A 7,548-nucleotide genomic window follows, 5' to 3' on the forward strand; every position below is an offset into this window, starting at 1 on the left:
AATGCCAGCTTCATGTTGCCAAGTTTAAAATACTTGATACATTTCAAAAGCCTCTCTTAATACTTCCTCTTACATTTGTATATTGAAACACTGGAAGCTTCTAATCCCTGGGTATTGTTGGTTCTATACTCATTGTGTGTAAATTCAGAATGGCTTGTGCTCTCTCTCTCTCTCTCTCTCTCTCTCTCTCTCTCTCTCTCTCTCTCTCTCCCTCCCTCCCTCCCTCTCCCTCTCCCTCTCCCTCTCCCTCTCCCTCTCCCTCTCCCTCTCCCTCTCCCTCTCCTCCCTCTCCTCCCTCTCCTCCCTCTCCTCCCTCTCCTCCCTCTCCTCCCTCTCCTCCCTCTCCTCCCTCTCCTCCCTCTCCTCCCCCTCCCCCTCCCTCTCTGTCCCTCCCTCTCTGTCCCTCCCTCTCCCTCTCCTAAATGTTTCCTACAAAATGAGGCTGGATCTAGTCTTGGCCTCTATCAATTTGATCCAATGGGCAAGACTAGAGAGTGGTGCTTTCTTTTACTGGGAGGCAGACTAAGCCTGATTGTCTCTTTGTGTTTTAACTGCTGTTGATCCACGATGCCTGGATGAGTTGAAACTTCAGAATGATGATTCAGTAATTCTGTTCTTTTTTTTTTTTTAACTCAAATGCTTTTATACAGATGCCTCCTATTTTAATTACTCAACGATATAGTTCCCTTTATTATCAGTTCACAAGATAATCAAAGCTTATAAAGTTGACCATTTTTTAAAACTACTATTACTGTAACTATTATCCTCATGAAGCACAGAAGCGTGCTCTCTCTGCAAAGGGAGAGGCAAGGGAAGCAGGCTGAGGAACCTTCCTGACACAGCCTAGTGCTCCCTGATAATTTGGTGCTGTCTGGTGTGACATGGGATTCCAGGCTTATTTGCCTCCTTTCTGATCCTGAGCTGAGATCAGTTCTAATTTCTTTTGGGAGGAAATGGCATTTTAAGACCACAAGTGGGCAAATAGTTGTTTTTCACTCCCCTCTTTCTTTTCATTTTTATTTCTTAATTTCTTTTTTTATTTTTAAAGTCACCTAGTATTGTGTTTCTTATAGTTTTCCCTCTGATTTAAAATAGTTTATTTTTTACTAATTCTTCCCTAAGTCTGGTGTCTCCACTCTGAGTTTTCTAATTCTGACTGATGTGTACCTTTATGTCCTGGTTCATTTTCCAAATACCTTTTGTCTCATCTTGAAATAGTGAGTAACAGTTTTCCAAGCTTGCTTTTGATATGCTATCATTGTCTCTACAGAAATTCTTTTTCCCTTCCATGTTTTCATATTTTTCCCTCCTAATTCTGAGTGAACTTCACCTGGCATCATCACTCACTTTTCTATGGACTAGTTTCATCTGGTTCCTTAAGCGGGAGGCAAGGCACAGAATGCTGTGCCTCAGGTGGAGTTCCCTCTTTCGGGTGTTATTTTGCAAAGCAGCAGCTACTTACCCTCCCACTGCCCAGTCACTCCTCACTTTCTAAGTTCTTTTTCATCTTTGGTACACTGTGAAGATGTGTCAGCGCCAAGGCGCCTTCTCATTGATTTAATAAAAAGCTAAATGGCCATTAGCTAGGCAGGAGGTGTAGGCAGGAAAGCCAGACAGAGAAAACTCTGGGAAGAAGGGGAGAGTCACCAACCAGATGGAGAGGAAGCAGCATGGGCAGTACAGAGTGAACGTAATAAGGCCACAAGACAAAAAGTAGATTAGTAGAAATAAGTTCATTTAAGTTATAAGAGCTAGCTTAAAAACAAGCCTAAGCTATCGGCCGAATTTTTATAATTAGTAAGAAGTCTCCATGTCATGACGTGGGAGCTGGCAGGAGGGACCGGAAAATCCACCTACGCTGTTCTTGCCCATGCACTTCCTGTCTAACTCACCTCTCCCTCCCAACTGTTGCTCTGAGTGCCTGTCCTGGAATGACAGCCTGGCTTTAGTCTCTCTCAGCGCACAGGACTGCTCCATCCCTTCTCAGGACTTGCTGGCAGCCTCTTCCTCCCCTGTCCCCCAGCGTTATCCACTGTTCACAAATCTACACAATTTGTTTCCAAGCTGCCATCTTCTGGGTAGGCAGAGTTTCCTCACCCTTGATCCTCAAGACACCTTTTCGTTTCTCCTACTTCGTTCCACATAGACGGGTGTTGTGGCTGCTGCAGGTTGCCCACTCTCCCACACCCCTTTTAGGATGGACTTTGTGGGGAACTCTTTTCACATAGTGCTTTTTATGGCCAGTGACTGTCCTACGAGGTTGCTGCCCAAATGGAATTCCAGCACCTTCTTTCTCATATACTAAGCTTCTGTGTCACTGGTTCTGAGGGATAGTGAGATTTTTTTTTTAAAGCAAACCAGACAGTCCTTTATGGGTAGCAGAGAGCCGCACAACACAACGACCAACAGATGGAGATGCCTGATGGGCACCCTGCACAGCATCCTTCAAGATAGGCTCCCTACTAGCAAAACTCACTGGAAAAATGGATTCCTTGGGGCAGCTTCCCGTCTTCCCAGGTGAGGTGATTTATTAACTTCCCTGAAGGCAACTGTGGGTCACTAGAGATAGAGTCCCTCAGGAGTGCCTTCTTGTTTTTATAAAGAACATTCTCTTTAAATTTTTTGAAGTCTTCATTTGTAACTTTCATTCTCCATACCTGCAGGGCCATCAAGCCAGCTTCTGTACAGATTGCCTTGATGTCAGCCCCAGAGAGGTCATCCTTTGCCATGATCAAGTCATCCAAGGTTACATCATCAGCCAGTGTCATCTTGCTTGTGTGAATCTGGAGGATCCGCTTCTTAGTCTTTTCATCAGGCAGAGGGAACTCAATCTTTCTGTCAATGTGGTCTGGTCTGATAAATGCTGGATCCAAAGTCTCTGTTCAGTTTGTGGCCATGATAACTTTTACATCTCCCCTCGAAACAAATCCATCCAACTGGTTCGACAGTTCCAACATTGTTCACTGAATTTCTCTCTCACCTCCAGAGTTTGAATCATATCTTTTGGTCCCAATGGCATCAATTTCATCAATAAACACAATGGATGGTGCATATTCTTCAGCAACTCAGAACAGCTCCTGAACAAGTTTGGACCTGTCACCCAGGTACTTCTGAATAAGCTCTGAGCCAAGCACTCTCAAGAAAGTGGCTGAAGTTTGGTTCACTACTGCTTTGGTCAATAATGTTTTACCTGTTCCTGGTGGACCATAGAGAATGACCCCCTTAGGAGGCTTTATCCCCATCTTTTCATAATACTCAGGGTGGGTAAGAGGAAGCTCCACAGATTCCTTAATTTCCTGGATTTGGTTGTCCAGTCCCCAAATATCTGCATAGGTCTCCTGGGGGGGGGGGCTTTTCCACCTTCATCACTGGGACCAGGGGATCTGTGTCATCCATTAGCACCCCTACCATGGCATGCGCCTTGTGGTTGAGCAGGATTGAACAGCCTGGCTCCAGCAGATCCTTGTCCGCAAATGATAGGATGATGACAGTGTTCTAAGGCCCACAGATGTGGACACAATGATGTGATTATTATCAATGATCTCTTCCAAGGTTCCTAAGATATGGGGGTTCTCCTGAGATCATCCACTTTCCATCTTTCCTCCTGTTGTTTTTCTTCCAATGGTTTCATCTGCTCCTGATCTCTAATGAATTCTTCCTCTGTGAGAAGGTAGTCTTTTATTCTCTCAACTTCAGTGATTTTAGGCAGCACTGAGTGTGAGGCATTACTGGCGGCAGTTTGCTGGCAGCATCTGGTCCCTTGGTTTTCTCCTTTTTCCCTACTCTGGTTGGGACAGGAGGTTCATATTTCTTTTTCTTGTCCTTGTCATCCTTCTTGCCACCCCCAGGACCATGGCCACCACTCTGACTTTGACCCATCTTTCCCTGGTCGAGGGATAGTGAGATTCTAGACATCACACCACCCAGATGGATTTGGTTGACTGCAAAAGTAGAGGGTAAAAGAAAATGACCACATTCTAAAGAGGTTCCATCCAAGGAAACATTGTGTTCACGGAAACCTGCCTCTTGCTGTCCATTGAGTACTTCAGAGCAAAAGAAGAAAAGAAAAAGGTTTTCTACATTACATATAATGAACTTAAATCTAAATGTAAATAGACATAGACTGATGGCTACCATACTGGAAGATGCAGTTCTAAAGAAATCGTTTGTTCATGAGACTTATTCCATTGGGTTGGTCTGTGTAGAGGAATACAGATCAAATATAATGTCTGCTTTTAGGTAGCTTGCGCTGTTTTATAGAAATGAGCTGTAAGATCCCTGGATTTCACAGACTAAGAAATAGCTACTGTTGCTGCTGCTTGGAGCCTCAGACACCTCAAGCCACCCACTCGCAAGTTGCTGGTGACAGCCAGAGAAGACTGTGGAGAACTGTTTACGCTCCACCTCTTCAGAATCATTGCCTGAGACATAGCTAAATACAAGTGATCTATGCACCTACACTTGAATATCTCATTTTCAGTTTTTCCCAAGTGATTTCTGTTAGGTCCAAAGAAAACTCCAGTTCCTAAAACTCCCCAAAGCAGTCCAAATATCCAGAAATAGGCTCAACCTAGACTACAAGAGAATTTCTGGCTGTTATATAAAAGCCAGCATTACTCAGGAACTTATGAAGCTGGTTTCTCTGGGAGAAGGGACAAATAGCTATCTGTAGTACCTCCACAGGTACCAAAGCACATGCTGGCCTCCAGGGTCCTTCAGTATCACAAGTACTTCTTAAAGTCCCAGCTGGCATCCTAGCCCTTCTCACCTCCTCCCCTACCCCAAACTCCCTCCAGCTCCAGCTCACTGGCTTCTCTTCCACAGCTACTCATTCTACTCATTCTCCTTATAACCTATTTTTGATATATCCTATCTATCTATCTATCTATCTATCTATCTATCTATCTATCTATCTATCATCTATCTGTCTATCTATCTATCTATCTATCTATCTATCTATCTATCTATCTATCATGTCTATCTCTATCTCTATCTCTATCTCTATCTCTATCTCTATCTCTATCTCTATCTCTATCTCTAACTCTATCTCTCTGCTCTGCTCCAGCTTCTCTGGTGGCCAGGTCCAATCTGCTGGCCATGTTCAGCCTATTTCTTTCTCTTTCTGTTCTAGACACCAGATGCCTCTGGCTGTTCTCTCAAATCTGCATTAAAACCTTCCCCTTAACCATACCACAGAGCACTCACACCATCAGTTTATAAAATTTCCCTTCTAAAAGCAAAACAAGTGTGGGTGTATAACTGTTTTTCTCACTATACCAAGTAGTTTGCTCAAAATATTTCTTGATGCACTGTATTAGTACATGAGTCAACAAACTCTGATGTGTGAATTGAATCTGGCCTGTTGTCTGATTCTCATAAGAACCATAAGAATGGTGATTGCATTTTTAAGCAGTTGGGGGGGGGAAGCAAAGCAGTAATATAATTCTTGTAAGAAAATTCAAGTGTCAACGCATATAAATAAAGTTTTATTGGACCATAGCCATCCTTACTTGGTGTTATCTGTGGCTGTTTTTGCACTGCACAGAAGCCATATAGTTTGAAAGGCCTTAAAAAGTTACCATCTGGCCCTTTGCTGGAAAGTCTGCAGAGCTTGGAGCCCATCAATAAATGCCCATTATTTTCACAGGAGAGACTTGATTGAATTTCATATTTCAGAAGAAAATGAATACTTTAAGAAACTTCCTCCCAGTCATAGCCAGAGAAAAGTACATTCCACACCCAAATGTGCCCAGCTGGGGACCAGGAAGGGGAAAGAAGCAAGAGTCTAAATAACGTTATTAAAGTTGCAGCCTAAGAAATACAATTCTCCATAGAAATTCTCTTAAGCTCACTCAACTCAAGGGAAACAAAGAATTTAAGACCCTGTTTATTATCCAATTTCACAGAAATGCCTGGCATGAAAGCAATTACCCATTCTAAGTGCCTCTGCAGAGAAAATATTCACTTACTCCTCCTACATTTGGGAGGGGGGAAGGAGGACATTAGTTAGTAGTATCATAAATCTTTGAGAAGTCCTTCAGGACAAACATCCTCTGAATGTTTTAGGACTTGAAAAGAGCTGAACATCAGCCCTAAAGAAATAAATCGGGAGCAGTTAATTTTTGTGAGTCTTTCTCGCTAGGGGAGGTAAACATCATCTCAGCAAAAAGCAGACATGATCTGAAGTGCATGCTTGACCCTACACAGCTTTCCCTAGGAGCAAAATTAAATGTATCCCACTTGGATATTGATAGGCTACTCATGAATATTCCTCATAATCTGAATGAAGGGGTATAGCACTCATCCCAGATAATTGCAGGCTGTCTTCTGAGAGAGAACAAGCCACATCAGATCAAACACCAAGATGGGCTCCTAAAATGGCACTAACATTTTGAAAGCTCTACCCTTAAAGATGATGGCAAATAATTAAGTGAATCATTTATGGCACATACTAACATAAAAGTGGAAGCTTTGGTGATTGATTTCTCTTGCAAAGATAATAACACAAAAACTATAATCAAATACTCCAGGTTGGCTCTAGACCAAAAATGACTAGAAAGAGCTGGAGATGGGGTTTGAATTGAGTGTTGAGATAGTATTGTGGTCATATTTTATTTGTGCTCATTTTATTTGTGTTCTAATAAATAAAGCTTGCCTGGAGATCAGAGGAAAAAGCCAGCCACTATAGTAAACATGGAGGTCAGACAATGGTAGCACATGCCTTTAATCTTATCACTCAGGAGGCAGGGATCTGTCTGGATCTATGTGAGTTTAAGGCCACACTGGGAACAGAGCCAGGCGTGGTAACACACGCCTTAAATTCCAACACTAGTTAACCATGGAGGTCTGGAGGTCTGTACAGACAGACAGGAAGTGACAGAGCTGGGCAGGAAGAGGAAGTGATGCAGCTGGACAGAGAGAGCAAATGAGATAGCAGAATAGAAAGACATATAGGCATGGGTAAACAGGAAGTAGGTCTCTTTGGAAGCTGAGGTGTCAGTGAAGTGAGGTTGGCTTGTGGATTTTCCTATTCCACTGATCTCTCAGGTTTTTCACTCCAATATCTAGCTCCAGGTTTTTTATTTAAGAAGACCATTTAGCTATTTGTCTACATAGTATATTTACAGGGTGATGGACAGCATAATCCACAGCATATTTTTTCTGTTTCCACAGGTCCTTAGGAAAGAAGTACTCTATGATTTAAAACATCTTTCAAGGGACAAATATTGCTCAAGGCAAAGGAGTAAGAACAGAGAGGTTACTATGCCCAAAGTTATCTTGTGTGATGGCTCTTGGAGGACTGAGAGTCAGACTCCCTGGTGGACAGACAGGCAGGGAGAGGGGCCATGGATAGGTAATAAAGGTAGTGAATGTCCAAGATGGCCAGCTCCTTTCTCTCCCCCTTGACCTGAGACAAAGGCCTGGCAGCTTCAACCAAAGGCCTTGTAGGCAGTTAGTTCATCCATTAGCCCCCCTGCTGGTAGACTAGTTCCAGGCCTAATCAGGACACAGTTGCAGGCCAATCAACCATCCTGTCTCTCTTCAAAC

The 7,548-nt window shown here is 43.1% G+C and overlaps 1 pseudogene; it reads right to left on the reverse strand.

Annotated features, from left to right (window-relative positions):
- Window positions 1-2,559: 2,559 nt before the first annotated feature.
- LOC131899244 (26S proteasome regulatory subunit 4-like) lies at window positions 2,560-3,886 on the reverse strand (annotated as a pseudogene).
- Between the last annotated feature and the right edge of the window lie 3,662 nt (window positions 3,887-7,548).

The sequence above is a fragment of the Peromyscus eremicus genome, chromosome 1 (genome assembly GCF_949786415.1).
Source record: "Peromyscus eremicus chromosome 1, PerEre_H2_v1, whole genome shotgun sequence".
NCBI classification, from domain to species: domain Eukaryota; kingdom Metazoa; phylum Chordata; class Mammalia; order Rodentia; family Cricetidae; genus Peromyscus; species Peromyscus eremicus.